We start from the raw sequence: 24,886 nt of genomic DNA, 5'->3' as shown, positions 1-24,886 counted from the left end.
CTGGAGATCAGCTGTGAGGGCAAGAGGAGGGGGTATCTCACCTGGAGATCAGCTATGAGTGCAGGGGGAGGGGGTATCTCACCTGGAGATCAGTTGTGAGGGCAAGAGGAGGGGGTATCTCACCTGGAGATCAGCTATGAGTGCAGGGGGGGGGGTATCTCACCTGGAGATCAGCTGTGAGTGCAGGGGGAGGGGGTATCTCACCTGGAGATCAGCTGTGAGGGCAGGGGGAGGGGGTATCTCACCTGGAGATCAGCTGTGAGTGCAGGAGGAGGGGGTATCTCACCTGGAGATCAGCTATGAGTGCAGGGGAGGGGCTATCTCACCTGGAGATCAGCTGTGAGGGCAAGAGGAGGGGGTATCTCACCTGGAGATCAGCTATGAGTGCAGGGGGAGGGGGTATCTCACCTGGAGATCAGCTGTGAGTGCAGGGGGAGGGGGTATCTCACCTGGAGATCAGCTATGAGTGCAGGGGGAGGGGGTATCTCACCTGGAGATCAGCTGTGAGTGCAGGGGGAGGGGGTATCTCACCTGGAGATCAGCTGTGAGTGCAGGGGGAGGGGTGTCTCACCCAGAGATCAGCTGTAAGTGCAGGAGGAGGGGGTATCTCACCCGGATATGAGCGGTGAGCGCAGGAGGAGGAGGTGTCTTAACCCAAGAACAGCTGTGAGAGCAGGGGGAGGGGGTATCTCACCTGGAGATCAGCTGTGAGTGTAGGAGGAGGGGGTATCTCACCTGGAGATCAGCTGTGTGTGCAGGGGGAGGGGGTATCTCACCTGGAGATCAGCTGTGAGTGCAGGAGGAGGGGGTATCTCACCTGGAGATCAGCTGTGAGTGCAGGGGGAAGGGGTATCTCACCTGGAGATCAGCTGTGAGTGCAGGGGGAGGGGGTATCTCACCTGGAGATCAGCTGTGAGTGCAGGGGGAGGGGGTATCTCACCCGGAGATCAGCTGTGAGGGCAGGAGGAGGGGGTATCTCACCTGGAGATCAGCTGTGAGTGCAGGGGGAGGAGGTGTCTCACCCCGAGATCAGCTGTGAGTGCAGGGGGAGGGGTGGTCTCACCCCGAGATCGGCTGTGTGTGCAGGGGGAGGGGGTATCTCACCTGGAGATCAGCTGTGAGGGCAGGAGGAGAGGGTATCTCACCTGGAGATCAGCTGTGAGTGCAGGGGGAGGGGGTATCTCACCCGGAGATCAGCTGTGAGGGCAGGAGGAGGGGGTATCTCACCTGGAGATCAGCTGTGAGTGCAGGGGGAGGAGGTGTCTCACCCTGAGATCAGCTGTGAGTGCAGGGGGAGGAGGTGTCTCACCCGGAGATCAGCTGTGAGGGCAGGAGGAGGAGGTATCTCACCCGGATATGAGCGGTGAGCGCAGGAGGAGGACGTGTCTAACCGGGAGAACAGCTGTGAGTGCAGGGGGAGGGGGTATCTCACCCAGAGATCAGCTGTGAGCACAGGGGGAGGGGGTGACTCAGTGAGATCAGCTGTGAGTGCAGCGAGTCTCTCACCTGTAGATCAGCTGTGAGCGCAGGTGGAGGGGTGTCTCACCCAGAGATCAGCTGTGAGTGCAGGAGGAGGGGGTATCTCACCCAGAGATCAGCTGTGAGCGCAGGTGGAGGGGTGTCTCACCCGGAGATCAGCAGTGAGTGTAGGGGGAGGGAGTGAATCACTTGGAGGTGAGCAGTGAGCTCAAGGGGAGGGGGTGAATCACACACACTGTGCTTACTGCAGGGGGCCTTGTGACAGAGAATACATTGTGCAGGCTGCGGGTGGGGAGCTCTTATGACAGAAACTGCTCAAACCCGACCAGTTGATCACCTACTACCAGGACGTAGTGGAATAACGCCAGGGGGCGCCAGAGAGCAGCATTCAAAAAATAAAAGCTTGGTATCTTTTGAATGAAGCATAATTTTTAATCACTAGAAATTACAAATCTATATATTTTCACCTTTTCTGGTTGGTTTACTGTATTCTTTATGGTCGCACAACCCCTCTAAATGGACCCACTTTTAATTGGTGGTGCTGGTATTGTATTACTCTTTTATAGTGAGCTCATGCTAATTTACTCTGTACTAAAAACTCCTCATAAGTGCTGAATACTAAAACTGCTACTGGATCTTAAACTTTTATTTGATTAGATCTTTTTGAGTCATTGTCATTGCAATAGCTTGTTTCCTCTGCAGTACACTTCCATTAGAGCAGGGGTGGGGAACCTCTGGCCCGTGATCAGCTTCTCTGTGGCCCCCCAGGCAGATTACTGGGGACCACAGTACTTGGGCCAGCACTTACGAGGAAACAATGTCAGAGTATTTTGGCGCATGTCTGTTTGCCGAGGCGGCCGCTCCTCCAGATGTAAGTTAATTTATGAGTTACATAAATATATATTATATACATACATGTACACACAAGCTTTGAACGCTCTTTAATGCAGGTACTCCTGATGAAGCCGCACTGGTAGCGGCGATTCGAGTGGGGGAACACCCTTTCTGGTCTTATCCTGTACCTCAGAGTAGTATCCTTCTTAAAGGGGTTGTGCCACTATAATGAATACAAGTAACCAACCAGAAAAGGTGGAAATAAATAGTTTTGTAATTTAAAGTGATTCAAAATTATGCTTCGTTCAAAAGATACCAAGCTTCTATTTTTTCAATTATGCTCTCTGGCGCCACCTGGCGTTATTCCATTAGGTGCTGGTAGTGGGTGATCAGCTGGTTGCAGTTCCTGTCATAAGAGCTCTCCAACCGCAGCCTGCACAATGTATTGTCTGTCACAAGGCTCCCTGCTGCAAGCACAGAGTGTTTGTGATTCACTCTCTCCCCCTGCACTCACAGCTGATCTCCAGGTGAGACACCTCCTCCCCCTGCCCTCACAGCTGATCTCCAGGTGAGACACCTCCTCCCCCTGCCCTCACAGCTGATCTCCAGGTGATTCACTACCTCCACCTGTATTCACAGCTGATCTCCAGGTGAGACACCCCCTCCCCCTGCCTCACAGCTGATCTCCAGGTGATTCACTACCTCCACCTGTATTCACAGCTGATCTCCAGGTGAGACACCTCCTCCCCCTGCACTCACAGCTGATCTCCAGGTGAGACACCTCCTCCCCCTGCACTCACAGCTGATCTCCAGGTGAGACACCCCCTCCCCCTGCACTCACAGCTGAACTCCAGGTGATTCACTACCTCCACCTGTATTCACAGCTGATCTCCAGGTGAGATACCCCCTCCTCCTGCCCTCACAGCTGATCTCCGGGTGAGACACCCCCTCCCCCTGCCCTCACAGCTGATCTCCAGGTGAGACACCCCCTCCCCCTGCACTCACAGCTGAACTCCAGGTGATTCACTACCTCCACCTGTATTCACAGCTGATCTCCAGGTGAGACACCTCCTCCCCCTGCACTCACAGCTGATCTCCAGGTGAGACACCTCCTCCCCCTGCCCTCACAGCTGATCTCCGGGTGAGACACCTCCTCCCCCTGCACTCACAGCTGATCTCCAGGTGAGTAACCCCCTCCCCCTGCACTCATAGCTGATCTCCAGGTGAGACACCTCCTCCTCCTGCACTCACAGCTGATCTCTGGGTGAGACACCTCCTCCCCCTGCACTCACAGCTGATCTCCGGGTAAGACACCTCCTCCCCCTGCACTCACAGCTGATCTGTGGGTGAGACACCCCCTCCCCCTGCACTGACAGCTGATCTCCAGGTGATTCACTACCTCCACCTGTATTCACAGCTGATCTCTGGGTGAGATCATCTGCTTCACAGACTAAGCACAGGAAGAGTCTCTCTGCTATCCTACTTACAATTCTGTGAAGCAGATGACCTCACATGGAGATCAGCTATGAGTGCAGGAGGAGGAGGTATCTCACCTGGAGATCAGCTGTGAGTGCAGGAGGAGGGGGTATCTCACCTGGAGATCAGCTGTGAGTGCAGGAGGAGGGAGTATCTCACCTGGAGATCAGCTGTGAGTGCAGGAGGAGGGGGTATCTCACCTGGAGATCAGCTGTGAGTGCAGGGGGAGGAGGTGTCTCACCTGGAGATCAGCTGTGAGTGCAGGAGGAGGAGGTGTCTCACCTGGAGATCAGCTGTGAGTGCAGGGGGAGGGGGTATCTCACCTGGAGATCAGCTGTGAGTGCAGGAGGAGGGGGTATCTCACCTGGAGATCAGCTGTGAGGCAGGGGGAGGGGGTATCTCACCTGGAGATCAGCTGTGAGGCAGGGGGAGGGGGTATCTCACCTGGAGATCAGCTGTGAGTGCAGGAGGAGGAGGTATCTCACCTGGAGATCAGCTGTGAGTGCAGGGGGAGGGGGTATCTCACCTGGAGATCAGCTGTGAGTGCAGGGGGAGGGGGTATCTCACCTGGAGATCAGCTGTGAGTGCAGGGGGAGGAGGTGTCTCACTTGGAGATCAGCTGTGAGTGCAGGAGGAGGGGGTATCTCACCTGGAGATCAGCTGTGAGTGCAGGGGGAGGGGGTATCTCACACGGAGATCAGCTGTGAGTGCAGGGGGAGGGGGTATCTCACCTGGAGATCAGCTGTGAGTGCAGGGGGTGGGGGTATCTCACCTGGAGATCAGCTGTGAGTGCAGGAGGAGGTGGTATCTCACCTGGAGATCAGCTGTGAGTGCAGGGGGAGGGGGTATCTCACCTGGAGATCAGCTGTGAGCGCAGCGAGTCTCTCACCTGTAGATCAGCTGTGAGCGCAGGTGGAGGGAGGTCTCACCCGGAGATCAGCTGTGAGTGCAGGTGGAGGAGGTATCTCACCTGGAGATCAGCTGTGAGTGCAGGAGGAGGGGGTATCTCACCTGGAGATCAGCTGTGAGTGCAGGGGGAGGGGGTATCTCACCCAGAGATCAGCTGTGAGTGCAGGGGGAGAGGGTATCTCACCCGGAGATCAGCTGTGAGTGCAGGAGGAGGGGGTGTCTCACCCGGAGATCAGCTGTGAGTGCAGGGGGAGGAGGTGTCTCACCTGGAGATCAGCTGTGAGGGCAGGGGGAGGGGGTATCTCACCTGGAGATCAGCTGTGAGTGCAGGGGGAGGGGGTATCTCACCTGGAGATCAGCTGTGAGTGCAGGGGGCGGGGTATCTCACCCGGAGATCAGATGTGAGTGCAGGGGGAGGGGGTCTCTCACCTGTAGATCAGCTGTGAGTCCAGGTGGAGGGGGTATCTCACCCGGAGATCAGCTGTGAGTGCAGGGGGAGGGGGTATCTCACCTGGAGATCAGCTGAGAGTGCAGGGGGAGGGGGTATCTCACCCGGAGATCAGCTGTGAGTGCAGGGAGAAGGGGTGTCTCACACGGAGATCAGCTGTGAGTGCAGGGGTAGGCGGTGTCTCACCAGTAGATCAGCTGTGAGCGCAATTGGAGGGAGTGTCTCAACCGGAGACAAGTTATGAGTGCAGGGGGAGGGGGTGTCTCACCCAGAGATCAGCAGTGAGTGTAGGGGGAGGGAGTGAATCACCTGGAGGTGAGCAGTGAGCTCAAGGGGTGAATCACACACACTGTGCTTACAGCACGGGACCTTGTGACAAAGAATACATTGTGCAGGCTGCGGGTGGGGAGCTCTTATGACAAAAACTGCTCAAACCCGACCAGCTGATCATCCACTACCAGGACGTAATGGAATAACGCCAGGTGGCGCCAGAGAGCAGCATTCAAAAAATAAAAGTTTGGTATCTTTTGAATGAAGCATAATTTTTAATCACTAGAAATTACAAATCTATATATTTTCACCTTTTCTGGTTGGTTAACTGTATTCTTTATGGTCACACAACCCCTCTAAATGGACCCACTTTTAATTGGTGGTGCTGGTATTGTATTACTCTTTTATAGTGAGCTCATGCTAATTTACTCTGTACTAAAAACTCCTCATAAGTGCTGAATACTAAAACTGCTACTGGATCTTAAACTTTTATTTGATTAGATCTTTTTGAGTCATTGTCATTGCAATAGCTGGTTTCCTCTGCAGTACATTTCCATTAGAGCAGGGCTGGGGAACCCCGGGCCCGTGATCAGCTTCTCTGTGGCCCCCCAGGCAGATTACTGGGGACCACAGTACTCGGGCCAGCACTTACGAGGAAACAAAGTCAGAGTATTTGGCGCATGTCTGTTTGCCGAGGCGGCCGCCCCTCCAGATGTAAGTTAATTTATGAGTTACATAAATATATATTATATACATACATATACACACAAGCTTTGAACGCTCTTTAATGCAGGTACTCCTGATGAAGCCGCACTGGTAGCGGCGATTCGAGTGGGGGAACACCCTTTCTGGTCTTATCCTGTACCTCAGAGTAGTATCCTTCTTAAAGGGGTTGTGCCACTATAATGAATACAAGTAACCAACCAGAAAAGGTGGAAATAAATAGTTTTGTAATTTAAAGTGATTCAAAATTATGCTTCGTTCAAAAGATACCAAGCTTTTATTTTTTCAATTATGCTCTCTGGCGCCACCTGGCGTTATTCCATTAGGTTCTGGTAGTGGGTGATCAGCTGGTTGCAGTTCCTGTCATAAGAGCTCTCCAACCGCAGCCTGCACAATGTATTGTCTGTCACAAGGCTCCCTGCTGCAAGCACAGAGTGTCTGTGATTCACTCTCTCCCCCTGCACTCACAGCTGATCTCCAGGTGATTCACTACCTCCACCTGTATTCACAGCTGATCTCCAGGTGAGACACCTCCTCCCCCTGCCCTCACAGCTGATCTCCAGGTGAGACACCTCCTCCCCCTGCCCTCACAGCTGATCTCCAGGTGATTCACTACCTCCACCTGTATTCACAGCTGATCTCCAGGTGAGACACCTCCGCCCCCTGCCCTCACAGCTGATCTCCAGGTGAGACACCTCCTCCCCCTGCCCTCACAGCTGATCTCCAGGTGATTCACTACCTCCACCTGTATTCACAGCTGATCTCCAGGTGAGACACCCCCTCCTCCTGCCCTCACAGCTGATCTCCAGGTGAGACACCTCCTCCCCCTGCCCTCACAGCTGATCTCCAGGTGATTCACTACCTCCACCTGTATTCACAGCTGATCTCCAGGTGAGACACCCCCTCCCCCTGCCTCACAGCTGATCTCCAGGTGATTCACTACCTCCACCTGTATTCACAGCTGATCTCCAGGTGAGACACCTCCTCCCCCTGCCCTCACAGCTGATCTCCGGGTGAGACACCCCCTCCCCCTGGCCTCACAGCTGATCTCCAGGTGAGACACCCCCTCCCCCTGCACTCACAGCTGAACTCCAGGTGATTCACTACCTCCACCTGTATTTACAGCTGATCTCCAGGTGAGACACCTCCTCCCCCTGCACTCACAGCTGATCTCCAGGTGAGACACCTCCTCCCCCTGCACTCACAGCTGATCTCCAGGTGAGACACCTCCTCCCCCTGCCCTCACAGCTGATCTCCGGGTGAGACACCTCCTCCCCCTGCACTCACAGCTGATCTCCAGGTGAGATACCTCCTCCCCCTGCACTCACAGCTGATCTCCGGGTGAGACACCTCCTCCCCCTGCACTCACAGCTGATCTCCAGGTGAGACACCTCCTCCTCCTGCACTCACAGCTGATCTCCAGGTGAGATACCCCCTCCCCCTGCACTCACAGCTGATCTCCAGGTGAGATACCCCCTCCTCCTGCACTCACAGCTGATCTCCAGGTGACACACCCCCTCCTCCTGCCCTCACAGCTGATCTCCAGGTGAGACACCTCCTCCCCCTGCACTCACAGGTGATCTCCAGGTGAGAAACCCCCTCCCCCTGCACTCATAGCTGATCTCCAGGTGAGACACCCCCTCCCCCTGCACTCACAGCTGATCTCCGGGTGAGACACCCCCTCCCTCTGCACTCACAGGTGATCTCCAGGTGAGAAACCCCCTCCCCCTGCACTCATAGCTGATCTCCAGGTGAGACACCTCCTCCTCCTGCACTCACAGCTGATCTCCGGGTGAGACACCTCCTCCCCCTGCACTCACAGCTGATCTCCGGGTAAGACACCTCCTCCCCCTGCGCTCACAGCTGATCTGTGGGTGAGACACCCCCTCCCCCTGCACTGACAGCTGATCTCCAGGTGATTCACTACCTCCACCTGTATTCACAGCTGATCTCTGGGTGAGATCATCTGCTTCACAGACTAAGCACAGGAAGAGTCTCTCTGCTATCCTACTTACAATTCTGTGAAGCAGATGACCTCACCTGGAGATCAGCTATGAGTGCAGGAGGAGGAGGTATCTCACCTGGAGATCAGCTGTGAGTGCAGGAGGAGGGGGTATCTCACCTGGAGATCAGCTGTGAGTGCAGGGGGAGGAGGTGTCTCACCTGGAGATCAGCTGTGAGTGCAGGACGAGGAGGTGTCTCACCTGGAGATCAGCTGTGAGTGCAGGGGGAGGGGGTATCTCACCTGGAGATCAGCTGTGAGTGCAGGAGGAGGGGGTATCTCACCTGGAGATCAGCTGTGAGGCAGGGGGAGGGGGTATCTCACCTGGAGATCAGCTGTGAGGCAGGGGGAGGGGGTATCTCACCTGGAGATCAGCTGTGAGTGCAGGAGGAGGAGGTATCTCACCTGGAGATCAGCTGTGAGTGCAGGGGGAGGGGGTATCTCACCCGGAGATCAGCTGTGAGTGCAGGGGGAGGAGGTGTCTCACTTGGAGATCAGCTGTGAGTGCAGGAGGAGGGGGTATATCACCTGGAGATCAGCTGTGAGTGCAGGGGGAGGGGGTATCTCACACGGAGATCAGCTGTGAGTGCAGGGGGAGGGGGTATCTCACCTGGAGATCAGCTGTGAGTGCAGGGGGAGGGGGTATCTCACCTGGAGATCAGCTGTGAGTGCAGGAGGAGGTGGTATCTCACCTGGAGATCAGCTGTGAGTGCAGGGGGAGGGGGTATCTCACCTAGAGATCAGCTGTGAGCGCAGCGAGTCTCTCACCTGTAGATCAGCTGTGAGCGCAGGTGGAGGGGTGTCTCACCCGGAGATCAACTGTGAGTGCAGGTGGAGGAGGTATCTCACCTGGAGATCAGCTGTGAGTGCAGGAGGAGGGGGTATCTCACCTGGAGATCAGCTGTGAGTGCAGGGGGAGGGGGTATCTCACCCGGAGATCAGCTGTGAGTGCAGGGGGAGGGGGTATCTCACCCGGAGATCAGCTGTGAGTGCAGGAGGAGGGGGTGTCTCACCCGGAGATCAGCTGTGAGTGCAGGGGGAGGAGGTGTCTCACCTGGAGATCAGCTGTGAGGGCAGGCGGAGGGGGTATCTCACCTGGAGATCAGCTGTGAGTGCAGGGGGAGGGGGTATCTCACCTGGAGATCAGCTGTGAGTGCAGGGGGCGGGGTATCTCACCCGGAGATCAGATGTGAGTGCAGGGGGAGGGGGTATCTCACCCGGAGATCAGCTGTGAGTGCAGGGGGAGGGGGTATCTCACCCGGAGATCAGCTGTGAGTGCAGGAGGAGGGGGTATCTCACCTGGAGATCAGCTGTGAGGCAGGGGGAGGGGGTATCTCACATGGAGATCAGCTGTGAGTGCAGGGGGAGGAGGTATCTCACCCGGAGATCAGCTGTGAGTGCAGGGGGAGGAGGTATCTCACCTGGAGATCAGCTATGAGTGCAGGGGGAGGGGGTATCTCACCTGGAGATCAGCTATGAGTGCAGGGGGAGGGGGTATCTCACCTGGAGATCAGCTGTGAGTGCAGGGGGAGGGGGTATACCACCTGGAGATCAGCTGTGAGTGCAGGAGGAGGGGTATCTCACCTGGAGATGAGCTGTGAGTGCAGGGGGAGGGGGTATCTCACCTGGAGATCAGCTGTGAGTGCAGGGGGAGGGGGTATCTCACCTGGAGATCAGCTGAGAGTGCAGGGGGAGGGGGTATCTCACCTGGAGATCAGCTGTGAGCGCAGGGGGAGGGGCTGTCTCACCCAGAGATCAGCTGTGAGCACAGGGGGAGGGGGTGACTCAGTGAGATCAGCTGTGAGTGCAGGTGGAGGGGTGTCTCACCCGGAGATCAGCTGTGAGTGCAGGGGGAGGGGGAGTCTCACACAAAGTACAGCTTTGAGTGCACGGGGAGAGAGTGAATCACCCGGAGATCAGCAGTGAGTGTAGGGGGAGGGAGTGAATCACCTGGAGGTGAGCAGTGAGCTCAAGGGGAGGGGGTGAATCACAGACACTCTGTGCTTGCAGCAGGGGGCCTTGTGACAGAGAATACATTGTGCAGGCTGCCGGTGGGGAGCTCTTATGATAGGAACTGCAACCAGCTGATCACCCACTACCAGAACCTAATGGAATAACGCCAGGTGGCGCCAGAGAGCATAATTGAAAAAATAAAAACTTGGTATCTTTTGAATGAAGCATAATTTTTAATCACAATAAATTACAAATCTATTTATTTTCACCTTTTCTGGTTGGTTTACTGTATTCTTTATGGTCGCACAACCCCTCTAAATGGACCCACTTTTAATTGGTGGTGCTGGTATTGTATTACTCTTTTATAGTGAGCTCATGCTAATTTACTCTGTACTAAAAACTCCTCATAAGTGCTGAATACTAAAACTGCTACTGGATCTTAAACTTTTATTTGATTAGATCTTTTTGAGTCATTGTCATTGCAATAGCTTGTTTCCTCTGCAGTACATTTCCATTAGAGCAGGGCTGGGGAACTCCGGGCCCGTGATCAGCTTCTCTGTGGCCCCCCAGGCAGATTACTGGGGACCACAGTACTCGGGCCAGCACTTACGAGGAAACAAAGTCAGAGTATTTGGCGCATGTCTGTTTGCCGAGGCGGCCGCCCCTCCAGATGTAAGTTATCTTAATTAATGAGTTACATAAATATATCTATCTATCTATCTATAATATAACCGGGGATGCGTGTCTCTGTCTGAAGCGTCCATCATTATTATCAGCACACTATATATACAGGGCTCAGTATAAGTGAGTACACCACTGTATTATCAGTACATTATATATACAGTGCTCAGCATAAGTGAGTACACCCTGTATTATCAGTACATTATATATACAGTGCTCAGTATAAGTGAGTACACCACTGTATTATCAGTACATTATATATACAGTGCTCAGCATAAGTGAGTACACCCATGTATTATCAGTACATTATATATACAGTGCTCAGTATAACTGAGTACACCCCTGTATTATCAGTACATTATATATACAGTGCTCAGTATAAGTGAGTACACCCCTGTATTATCAGTACATTATATATACAGTGCTCAGTATAACTGAGTACACCCCTGTATTATCAGTACATTATATATACAGAGCTCAGTATAAGTGAGTACACCCCTGTATTATCAGTACATTATATATACAGAGCTCAGTATAAGTGAGTACACCCCCTGTATTATCAGTACATTATATATACAGTGCTCAGCATAAGTGAGTACACCCCTGTAGTATCAGTACATTATATATACAGTACTCAGTATAAGTGAGTACACCCCTGTATTATCAGTACATTATATGTACAGTGCTCACCATAAGTGAGTACACCCCTGTATTATCAGTACATTATATATACAGTGCTCAGCATAAGTGAGTACATCCCTGTATTATCAGTACATTATATATACAGAGCTCAGTATAAGTGAGTACACCCCCTGTATTATCAGTACATTATATATACAGTGCTCAACATAAGTGAGTACACCCCTGTAGTATCAGTACATTATATATACAGTGCTCAGTATAAGTGAGTACACCCCTGTAGTATCAGTACATTATATATACAGTGCTCAGCATAAGTGAGTACACCCCTGTAGTTTCAGTACATTATATATACAGTGCTCAGTATAAGTGAGTACACCCCTGTAGTATCAGTACATTATATATACAGTGCTCAGTATAAGTGAGTACACCCCGGTATTATCAGTACATTATATATACAGTGCTCAGCATAAGTGAGTACACCACTGTATTATCAGTACATTATATATACAGTGCTCAGCATAAGTGAGTACACCACTGTATTATCAGTACATTATATATACAGTGCTCAGCATAAGTGAGTACACCCTGTATTATCAGTACATTATATATACAGTGCTCAGCATAAGCGAGTACACCCCTGTATTATCAGTACATTATATATACAGAGCTCAGAATAAGTGAGTACACCCCTGTAGTATCAGTACATTATATATAGAGGGCTCAGTATAAGTGAGTACACCCCTGTATTATCAGCACATTATATATACAGAGCTCAGAATAAGTGAGTACACCCTGTATTATCAGTACATTATATATACAGAGCTCAGAATAAGTGAGTACACCCTGTATTATCAGTACATTATATATACAGAGCTCAGAATAAGTGAGTACACCCTGTATTATCAGTACATTATATATAGAGTGCTCAGCATAAGTGAGTACACCCTGTATTATCAGTACATTATATATACAGTGCTCAACATAAGTGAGTACACCCTGTATTATCAGTACATTATATATACAGAGCTCAGAATAAGTGAGTACACCCTGTATTATCAGTACATTATATATACAGTGCTCAACATAAGTGAGTACACCCTGTATTATCAGTACATTATATATACAGTGCTCAACATAAGTGAGTACACCCTGTATTATCAGTACATTATATATACAGAGCTCAGAATAAGTGAGTACACCCTGTATTATCAGTACATTATATATACAGTGCTCAGCATAAGTGAGTACACCCCTGTATTATCAGTACATTATATATACAGTGCTCAGCATAAGTGAGTACACCCCTGTATTATCAGTACATTATATATACAGTGCTCAGCATAAGTGAGTACACACCCTGTATTATCAGTACATTATATATACAGTGCTCAACATAAGTGAGTACACCCTGTATTATCAGTACATTATATATACAGAGCTCAGAATAAGTGAGCACACCCTGTATTATCAGTACATTATATATACAGAGCTCAGAATAAGTGAGTACACCCTGAATTATCAGTACATTATATATACAGAGCTCAGAATAAGTGAGTACACCCTGTATTATCAGTACATTATATATACAGTGCTCAGCATAAGTGAGTACACCCTGTATTATCAGTACATTATATATACAGTGCTCAACATAAGTGAGTACACCCTGTATTATCAGTACATTATATATACAGAGCTCAGAATAAGTGAGTACACCCTGTATTATCAGTACATTATATATACAGTGCTCAGCATAAGTGAGTACACCCCTGTATTATCAGTACATTATATATACAGTGCTCAGCATAAGTGAGTACACCCCTGTATTATCAGTACATTATATATACAGTGCTCAGCATAAGTGAGTACACACCCTGTATTATCAGTACATTATATATACAGTGCTCAACATAAGTGAGTACACCCTGTATTATCAGTACATTATATATACAGAGCTCAGAATAAGTGAGTACACCCTGTATTATCAGTACATTATATATACAGAGCTCAGAATAAGTGAGTACACCCTGAATTATCAGTACATTATATATACAGAGCTCAGAATAAGTGAGTACACCCTGTATTATCAGTACATTATATATACAGTGCTCAGCATAAGTGAGTACACCCTGTATTATCAGTACATTATATATACAGTGCTCAACATAAGTGAGTACACCCTGTATTATCAGTACATTATATATACAGAGCTCAGAATAAGTGAGTACACCCTGTATTATCAGTACATTATATATACAGTGCTCAGCATAAGTGAGTACACCCCTGTATTATCAGTACATTATATATACAGTGCTCAGCATAAGTGAGTACACCCCTGTATTATCAGTACATTATATATACAGTGCTCAGCATAAGCGAGTACACCCCCTGTATTATCAGTACATTATATATACAGGGCTCAGCATAAGTGAGTACACACCCTGTATTATCAGTACATTATATATACAGTGCTCAGCATAAGTGAGTACACCCCTGTAGTATCAGTACATTATATATACAGCGCTCAGCATAAGTGAGTACACCCCTGTATTATCAGTACTTTATATATACAGGGCTCAGTATAAGTGAGTACACCCCTGTATTATCAGTACATTATATATACAGTGCTCAGCATAAGTGAGTACACCCCGGTATTATCAGTACATTATATATACAGCGCTCAGTATAAGTGAGTACACCCCTATATTATCAGTACATTATATATACAGGGCTCAGCATAAGTGAGTACACCCCTGTATTATCAGTACATTATATATACAGTGCTCAGCATAAGTGAGTACACCCCTATATTATCAGTACATTATATATACAGGGCTCAGTATAAGTGAGTACACCCCTGTATTATCAGTACATTATATATACAGTGCTCAGTGTGAGTACACCCCGGTATTATCAGTACATTATATATACAGTGCTCAGCATAAGTGAGTACACCCCTGTATTATCAGTACATTATATATACAGTGCTCAGCATAAGTGAGTACACCACTGTATTATCAGTACATTATATATACAGTGCTCAGCATAAGTGAGTACACCCCTGTATTATCAGTACATTATATATACAGGGCTCAGCATAAGTGAGTACACCATTGTATTATCAGTACATTATATATACAGGGCTCAGCATAAGTGAGTACACCCCTGTATTATCAGTACATTATATATACAGCGCTCAGCATAAGTGAGTACACCCCTGTATTATCAGTACTTTATATATAGGGCTCAGCATAAGTGAGTACACCCCTGTATTATCAGTACATTATATATACAGGGCTCAGCATAAGTGAGTACACCCCTGTATTATCAGTACATTATATATACAGTGCTCAGCATAAGTGAGTACACCCCTGTATTATCAGTACATTATATATACAGCGCTCAGCATAAGTGAGTACACCCCCAGTATTATCAGTACAATATATATACAGGGCTCAGCATAAGTGAGTACACCCCCTGTATTATCAGTACATTATATATACAGGGCTCAGTATAAGTGAGTACACCCCTGTATTATCAGTACATTATATATACAGTGCTCAGCATAAGTGAGTACACCCCTGTATTATCAGTACATTATATATACAGTGCTCAGCATAAGTGAGTACACCCCCTGTATTATCAGTACATTATATATACAGGGCTCAGCATAAGTGAGTACACACCGTGTATTATCAGTACATTATATATACAGTGCTCAGCATAAGTGAGTACACCCCTGTATTATCAGTACATTATATATACAGCGCTCAGCATAAGTGAGTACACCCCTGTATTATCAGCACATTATATATACAGGGCTCAGCATAAGTGAGTACACCCCTGTATTATCAGTACATTATATATACAGTGTTCAGTGTAAGTGAGTACACCCCTGTAGTATCAGTACATTATATATACAGCGCTCAGCATAAGTGAGTACACCCCTGTATTATCAGTACTTTATATATACAGGGCTCAGTATAAGTGAGTACACCCCTGTATTATCAGTACATTATATATACAGTGCTCAGCATAAGTGAGTACACCCCGGTATTATCAGTACATTATATATACAGCGCTCAGTATAAGTGAGTACACCCCTATATTATCAGTACATTATATATACAGGGCTCAGCATAAGTGAGTACACCCCTGTATTATCAGTACATTATATATATAGTGCTCAGCATAAGTGAGTACACCCCTATATTATCAGTACATTATATATACAGGGCTCAGTATAAGTGAGTACACCCCTGTATTATCAGTACATTATATATACAGTGCTCAGTGTGAGTACACCCCGGTATTATCAGTACATTATATATACAGTGCTCAGCATAAGTGAGTACACCCCTGTATTATCAGTACATTATATATACAGTGCTCAGCATAAGTGAGTATACCACTGTATTATCAGTACATTATATATACAGTGCTCAGCATAAGTGAGTACACCCCTGTATTATCAGTACATTATATATACAGTGCTCAGCATAAGTGAGTACACCCCTGTATTATCAGTACATTATATATACAGTGCTCAGCATAAGTGAGTACACCCCTGTATTATCAGTACATTATATATACAGTGCTCAGCATAAGTGAGTACACCCCTGTATTATCAGTACATTATATATACAGTGCTCAGTGTAAGTGAGTACACCCCTGTATTATCAGTACATTATATATACAGTGCTCAGTATAACTGAGTACACCCCTGTATTATCAGTACATTATATATACAGAGCTCAGTATAAGTGAGTACACCCCCTGTATTATCAGTACATTATATATACAGTGCTCAGCATAAGTGAGTACACCCCTGTAGTATCAGTACATTATATATACAGTGCTCAGTATAAGTGAGTACACCCCTGTAGTATCAGTACATTATATATACAGTGCTCAGCATAAGTGAGTACATCCCTGTATTATCAGTACATTATATATACAGAGCTCAGTATAAGTGAGTACACCCCCTGTATTATCAGTACATTATATATACAGTGCTCAACATAAGTGAGTACACCCCCTGTATTATCAGTACATTATATATACAGTGCTCAACATAAGTGAGTACACCCCTGTAGTATCAGTACATTATATATACAGTGCTCAGTATAAGTGAGTACACCCCTGTAGTATCAGTACATTATATATACAGTGCTCAGCATAAGTGAGTACACCCCTGTAGTATCAGTACATTATATATACAGTGCTCAGTATAAGTGAGTACACCCCGGTATTATCAGTACATTATATATACAGTGCTCAGCATAAGTGAGTACACCACTGTATTATCAGTACATTATATATACAGTGCTCAGCATAAGTGAGTACACCACTGTATTATCAGTACATTATATATACAGTGCTCAGCATAAGTGAGTACACCCTGTATTATCAGTACATTATATATACAGTGCTCAGCATAAGCGAGTACACCCCTGTATTATCAGTACATTATATATACAGAGCTCAGAATAAGTGAGTACACCCCTGTAGTATCAGTACATTATATATAGAGGGCTCAGTATAAGTGAGTACACCCCTGTATTATCAGCACATTATATATACAGAGCTCAGAATAAGTGAGTACACCCTGTATTATCAGTACATTATATATACAGAGCTCAGAATAAGTGAGTACACCCTGTATTATCAGTACATTATATATACAGAGCTCAGAATAAGTGAGTACACCCTGTATTATCAGTACATTATATATAGAGTGCTCAGCATAAGTGAGTACACCCTGTATTATCAGTACATTATATATACAGTGCTCAACATAAGTGAGTACACCCTGTATTATCAGTACATTATATATACAGAGCTCAGAATAAGTGAGTACACCCTGTATTATCAGTACATTATATATACAGTGCTCAACATAAGTGAGTACACCCTGTATTATCAGTACATTATATATACAGTGCTCAACATAAGTGAGTACACCCTGTATTATCAGTACATTATATATACAGAGCTCAGAATAAGTGAGTACACCCTGTATTATCAGTACATTATATATACAGTGCTCAGCATAAGTGAGTACACCCCTGTATTATCAGTACATTATATATACAGTGCTCAGCATAAGTGAGTACACCCCTGTATTATCAGTACATTATATATACAGTGCTCAGCATAAGTGAGTACACACCCTGTATTATCAGTACATTATATATACAGTGCTCAACATAAGTGAGTACACCCTGTATTATCAGTACATTATATATACAGAGCTCAGAATAAGTGAGTACACCCTGTATTATCAGTACATTATATATACAGAGCTCAGAATAAGTGAGTACACCCTGAATTATCAGTACATTATATATACAGAGCTCAGAATAAGTGAGTACACCCTGTATTATCAGTACATTATATATACAGTGCTCAGCATAAGTGAGTACACCCTGTATTATCAGTACATTATATATACAGTGCTCAACATAAGTGAGTACACCCTGTATTATCAGTACATTATATATACAGAGCTCAGAATAAGTGAGTACACCCTGTATTATCAGTACATTATATATACAGTGCTCAGCATAAGTGAGTACACCCCTGTATTATCAGTACATTATATATACAGTGCTCAGCATAAGTGAGTACACCCCTGTATTATCAGTACATTATATATACAGTGCTCAGCATAAGTGAGTACACACCCTGTATTATCAGTACATTATATATACAGTGCTCAACATAAGTGAGTACACCCTGTATTATCAGTACATTATATATACAGAGCTCAGAATAAGTGAGTACACCCTGTATTATCAGTACATTATATATACAGAGCTCAGAATAAGTGAGTACACCCTGAATTATCAGTACATTATATATACAGAGCTCAGAATAAGTGAGTACACCCTGTATTATCAGTACATTATATATACAGTGCTCAGCATAAGTGAGTACACCCTGTATTATCAGTACATTATATATACAGTGCTCAACATAAGTGAGTACACCCTGTATTATCAGTACATTATATATACAGAGCTCAGAATAAGTGAGTACACCCTGTATTATCAGTACATTATATATACAGTGCTCAGCATAAGTGAGTACACCCCTGTATTATCAGTACATTATATATACAGTGCTCAGCATAAGTGAGTACACCCCTGTATTATCAGTACATTATATATACAGTGCTCAGCATAAGCGAGTACACCCCCTGTATTATCAGTACATTATATATACAGGGCTCAGCATAAGTGAGTACACACCCTGTATTATCAGTACATTATATATACAGTGCTCAGCATAAGTGAGTACACCCCTGTAGTATCAGTACATTATATATACAGCGCTCAGCATAAGTGAGTACACCCCTGTATTATCAGTACTTTATATATACAGGGCTCAGTATAAGTGAGTACACCCCTGTATTATCAGTACATTATATATACAGTGCTCAGCATAAGTGAGTACACCCCGGTATTATCAGTACATTATATATACAGCGCTCAGTATAAGTGAGTACACCCCTATATTATCAGTACATTATATATACAGGGCTCAGCATAAGTGAGTACACCCCTGTATTATCAGTACATTATATATACAGTGCTCAGCATAAGTGAGTACACCCCTATATTATCAGTACATTATATATACAGGGCTCAGTATAAGTGAGTACACCCCTGTATTATCAGTACATTATATATACAGTGCTCAGTGTGAGTACACCCCGGTATTATCAGTACATTATATATACAGTGCTCAGCATAAGTGAGTACACCCCTGTATTATCAGTACATTATATATACAGTGCTCAGCATAAGTGAGTACACCACTGTATTATCAGTACATTATATATACAGTGCTCAGCATAAGTGAGTACACCCCTGTATTATCAGTACATTATATATACAGGGCTCAGCATAAGTGAGTACACCATTGTATTATCAGTACATTATATATACAGGGCTCAGCATAAGTGAGTACACCCCTGTATTATCAGTACATTATATATACAGCGCTCAGCATAAGTGAGTACACCCCTGTATTATCAGTACTTTATATATAGGGCTCAGCATAAGTGAGTACACCCCTGTATTATCAGTACATTATATATACAGGGCTCAGCATAAGTGAGTACACCCCTGTATTATCAGTACATTATATATACAGTGCTCAGCATAAGTGAGTACACCCCTGTATTATCAGTACATTATATATACAGCGCTCAGCATAAGTGAGTACACCCCCAGTATTATCAGTACAATATATATACAGGGCTCAGCATAAGTGAGTACACCCCCTGTATTATCAGTACATTATATATACAGGGCTCAGTATAAGTGAGTACACCCCTGTATTATCAGTACATTATATATACAGTGCTCAGCATAAGTGAGTACACCCCTGTATTATCAGTACATTATATATACAGTGCTCAGCATAAGTGAGTACACCCCCTGTATTATCAGTACATTATATATACAGGGCTCAGCATAAGTGAGTACACACCGTGTATTATCAGTACATTATATATACAGTGCTCAGCATAAGTGAGTACACCCCTGTATTATCAGTACATTATATATACAGCGCTCAGCATAAGTGAGTACACCCCTGTATTATCAGCACATTATATATACAGGGCTCAGCATAAGTGAGTACACCCCTGTATTATCAGTACATTATATATACAGTGTTCAGTGTAAGTGAGTACACCCCTGTAGTATCAGTACATTATATATACAGCGCTCAGCATAAGTGAGTACACCCCTGTATTATCAGTACTTTATATATACAGGGCTCAGTATAAGTGAGTACACCCCTGTATTATCAGTACATTATATATACAGTGCTCAGCATAAGTGAGTACACCCCGGTATTATCAGTACATTATATATACAGCGCTCAGTATAAGTGAGTACACCCCTATATTATCAGTACATTATATATACAGGGCTCAGCATAAGTGAGTACACCCCTGTATTATCAGTACATTATATATATAGTGCTCAGCATAAGTGAGTACACCCCTATATTATCAGTACATTATATATACAGGGCTCAGTATAAGTGAGTACACCCCTGTATTATCAGTACATTATATATACAGTGCTCAGTGTGAGTACACCCCGGTATTATCAGTACATTATATATACAGTGCTCAGCATAAGTGAGTACACCCCTGTATTATCAGTACATTATATATACAGTGCTCAGCATAAGTGAGTATACCACTGTATTATCAGTACATTATATATACAGTGCTCAGCATAAGTGAGTACACCCCTGTATTATCAGTACATTATATATACAGTGCTCAGCATAAGTGAGTACACCCCTGTATTATCAGTACATTATATATACAGTGCTCAGCATAAGTGAGTACACCCCTGTATTATCAGTACATTATATATACAGTGCTCAGCATAAGTGAGTACACCCCTGTATTATCAGTACATTATATATACAGTGCTCAGTATAAGTGAGTACACCCCTGTATTATCAGTACATTATATATACAGTGCTCAGTATAACTGAGTACACCCCTGTATTATCAGTACATTATATATACAGAGCTCAGTATAAGTGAGTACACCCCCTGTATTATCAGTACATTATATATACAGTGCTCAGCATAAGTGAGTACACCCCTGTAGTATCAGTACATTATATATACAGTGCTCAGTATAAGTGAGTACACCCCTGTAGTATCAGTACATTATATATACAGTGCTCAGCATAAGTGAGTACATCCCTGTATTATCAGTACATTATATATACAGAGCTCAGTATAAGTGAGTACACCCCCTGTATTATCAGTACATTATATATACAGTGCTCAACATAAGTGAGTACACCCCCTGTATTATCAGTACATTATATATACAGTGCTCAACATAAGTGAGTACACCCCTGTAGTATCAGTACATTATATATACAGTGCTCAGTATAAGTGAGTACACCCCTGTAGTATCAGTACATTATATATACAGTGCTCAGCATAAGTGAGTACACCCCTGTAGTATCAGTACATTATATATACAGTGCTCAGTATAAGTGAGTACACCCCGGTATTATCAGTACATTATATATACAGTGCTCAGCATAAGTGAGTACACCACTGTATTATCAGTACATTATATATACAGTGCTCAGCATAAGTGAGTACACCACTGTATTATCAGTACATTATATATACAGTGCTCAGCATAAGTGAGTACACCCTGTATTATCAGTACATTATATATACAGTGCTCAGCATAAGCGAGTACACCCCTGTATTATCAGTACATTATATATACAGAGCTCAGAATAAGTGAGTACACCCCTGTAGTATCAGTACATTATATATAGAGGGCTCAGTATAAGTGAGTACACCCCTGTATTATCAGCACATTATATATACAGAGCTCAGAATAAGTGAGTACACCCTGTATTATCAGTACATTATATATACAGAGCTCAGAATAAGTGAGTACACCCTGTATTATCAGTACATTATATATACAGAGCTCAGAATAAGTGAGTACACCCTGTATTATCAGTACATTATATATAGAGTGCTCAGCATAAGTGAGTACACCCTGTATTATCAGTACATTATATATACAGTGCTCAACATAAGTGAGTACACCCTGTATTATCAGTACATTATATATACAGAGCTCAGAATAAGTGAGTACACCCTGTATTATCAGTACATTATATATACAGTGCTCAACATAAGTGAGTACACCCTGTATTATCAGTACATTATATATACAGTGCTCAACATAAGTGAGTACACCCTGTATTATCAGTACATTATATATACAGAGCTCAGAATAAGTGAGTACACCCTGTATTATCAGTACATTATATATACAGTGCTCAGCATAAGTGAGTACACCCCTGTATTATCAGTACATTATATATACAGTGCTCAGCATAAGTGAGTACACCCCTGTATTATCAGTACATTATATATACAGTGCTCAGCATAAGTGAGTACACACCCTGTATTATCAGTACATTATATATACAGTGCTCAACATAAGTGAGTACACCCTGTATTATCAGTACATTATATATACAGAGCTCAGAATAAGTGAGTACACCCTGTATTATCAGTACATTATATATACAGAGCTCAGAATAAGTGAGTACACCCTGAATTATCAGTACATTATATATACAAAGCTCAGAATAAGTGAGTACACCCTGTATTATCAGTACATTATATATACAGTGCTCAGCATAAGTGAGTACACCCTGTATTATCAGTACATTATATATACAGTGCTCAACATAAGTGAGTACACCCTGTATTATCAGTACATTATATATACAGAGCTCAGAATAAGTGAGTACACCCTGTATTATCAGTACATTATATATACAGTGCTCAGCATAAGTGAGTACACCCCTGTATTATCAGTACATTATATATACAGTGCTCAGCATAAGTGAGTACACCCCTGTATTATCAGTACATTATATATACAGTGCTCAGCATAAGTGAGTACACACCCTGTATTATCAGTACATTATATATACAGTGCTCAACATAAGTGAGTACACCCTGTATTATCAGTACATTATATATACAGAGCTCAGAATAAGTGAGTACACCCTGTATTATCAGTACATTATATATACAGAGCTCAGAATAAGTGAGTACACCCTGAATTATCAGTACATTATATATACAGAGCTCAGAATAAGTGAGTACACCCTGTATTATCAGTACATTATATATACAGTGCTCAGCATAAGTGAGTACACCCTGTATTATCAGTACATTATATATACAGTGCTCAACATAAGTGAGTACACCCTGTATTATCAGTACATTATATATACAGAGCTCAGAATAAGTGAGTACACCCTGTATTATCAGTACATTATATATACAGTGCTCAGCATAAGTGAGTACACCCCTGTATTATCAGTACATTATATATACAGTGCTCAGCATAAGTGAGTACACCCCTGTATTATCAGTACATTATATATACAGTGCTCAGCATAAGCGAGTACACCCCCTGTATTATCAGTACATTATATATACAGGGCTCAGCATAAGTGAGTACACACCCTGTATTATCAGTACATTATATATACAGTGCTCAGCATAAGTGAGTACACCTCTGTAGTATCAGTACATTATATATACAGCGCTCAGCATAAGTGAGTACACCCCTGTATTATCAGTACTTTATATATACAGGGCTCAGTATAAGTGAGTACACCCCTGTATTATCAGTACATTATATATACAGTGCTCAGCATAAGTGAGTACACCCCGGTATTATCAGTACATTATATATACAGCGCTCAGTATAAGTGAGTACACCCCTATATTATCAGTACATTATATATACAGGGCTCAGCATAAGTGAGTACACCCCTGTATTATCAGTACATTATATATACAGTGCTCAGCATAAGTGAGTACACCCCTATATTATCAGTACATTATATATACAGGGCTCAGTATAAGTGAGTACACCCCTGTATTATCAGTACATTATATATACAGTGCTCAGTGTGAGTACACCCCGGTATTATCAGTACATTATATATACAGTGCTCAGCATAAGTGAGTACACCCCTGTATTATCAGTACATTATATATACAGTGCTCAGCATAAGTGAGTACACCACTGTATTATCAGTACATTATATATACAGTGCTCAGCATAAGTGAGTACACCCCTGTATTATCAGTACATTATATATACAGGGCTCAGCATAAGTGAGTACACCATTGTATTATCAGTACATTATATATACAGGGCTCAGCATAAGTGAGTACACCCCTGTATTATCAGTACATTATATATACAGCGCTCAGCATAAGTGAGTACACCCCTGTATTATCAGTACTTTATATATAGGGCTCAGCATAAGTGAGTACACCCCTGTATTATCAGTACATTATATATACAGGGCTCAGCATAAGTGAGTACACCCCTGTATTATCAGTACATTATATATACAGTGCTCAGCATAAGTGAGTACACCCCTGTATTATCAGTACATTATATATACAGCGCTCAGCATAAGTGAGTACACCCCCAGTATTATCAGTACAATATATATACAGGGCTCAGCATAAGTGAGTACACCCCCTGTATTATCAGTACATTATATATACAGGGCTCAGTATAAGTGAGTACACCCCTGTATTATCAGTACATTATATATACAGTGCTCAGCATAAGTGAGTACACCCCTGTATTATCAGTACATTATATATACAGTGCTCAGCATAAGTGAGTACACCCCCTGTATTATCAGTACATTATATATACAGGGCTCAGCATAAGTGAGTACACACCGTGTATTATCAGTACATTATATATACAGTGCTCAGCATAAGTGAGTACACCCCTGTATTATCAGTACATTATATATACAGCGCTCAGCATAAGTGAGTACACCCCTGTATTATCAGCACATTATATATACAGGGCTCAGCATAAGTGAGTACACCCCTG

The sequence above is a fragment of the Phyllobates terribilis genome, unplaced genomic scaffold (assembly GCF_046119375.1).
Source record: "Phyllobates terribilis strain yellow unplaced genomic scaffold, ASM4611937v1 Scaffold_15__1_contigs__length_34870131, whole genome shotgun sequence".
NCBI classification, from domain to species: Eukaryota; Metazoa; Chordata; class Amphibia; order Anura; family Dendrobatidae; genus Phyllobates; species Phyllobates terribilis.
The sequence above is the reverse complement of the archived record's forward strand: the minus strand, read 5'-3'. Positions refer to the sequence as shown.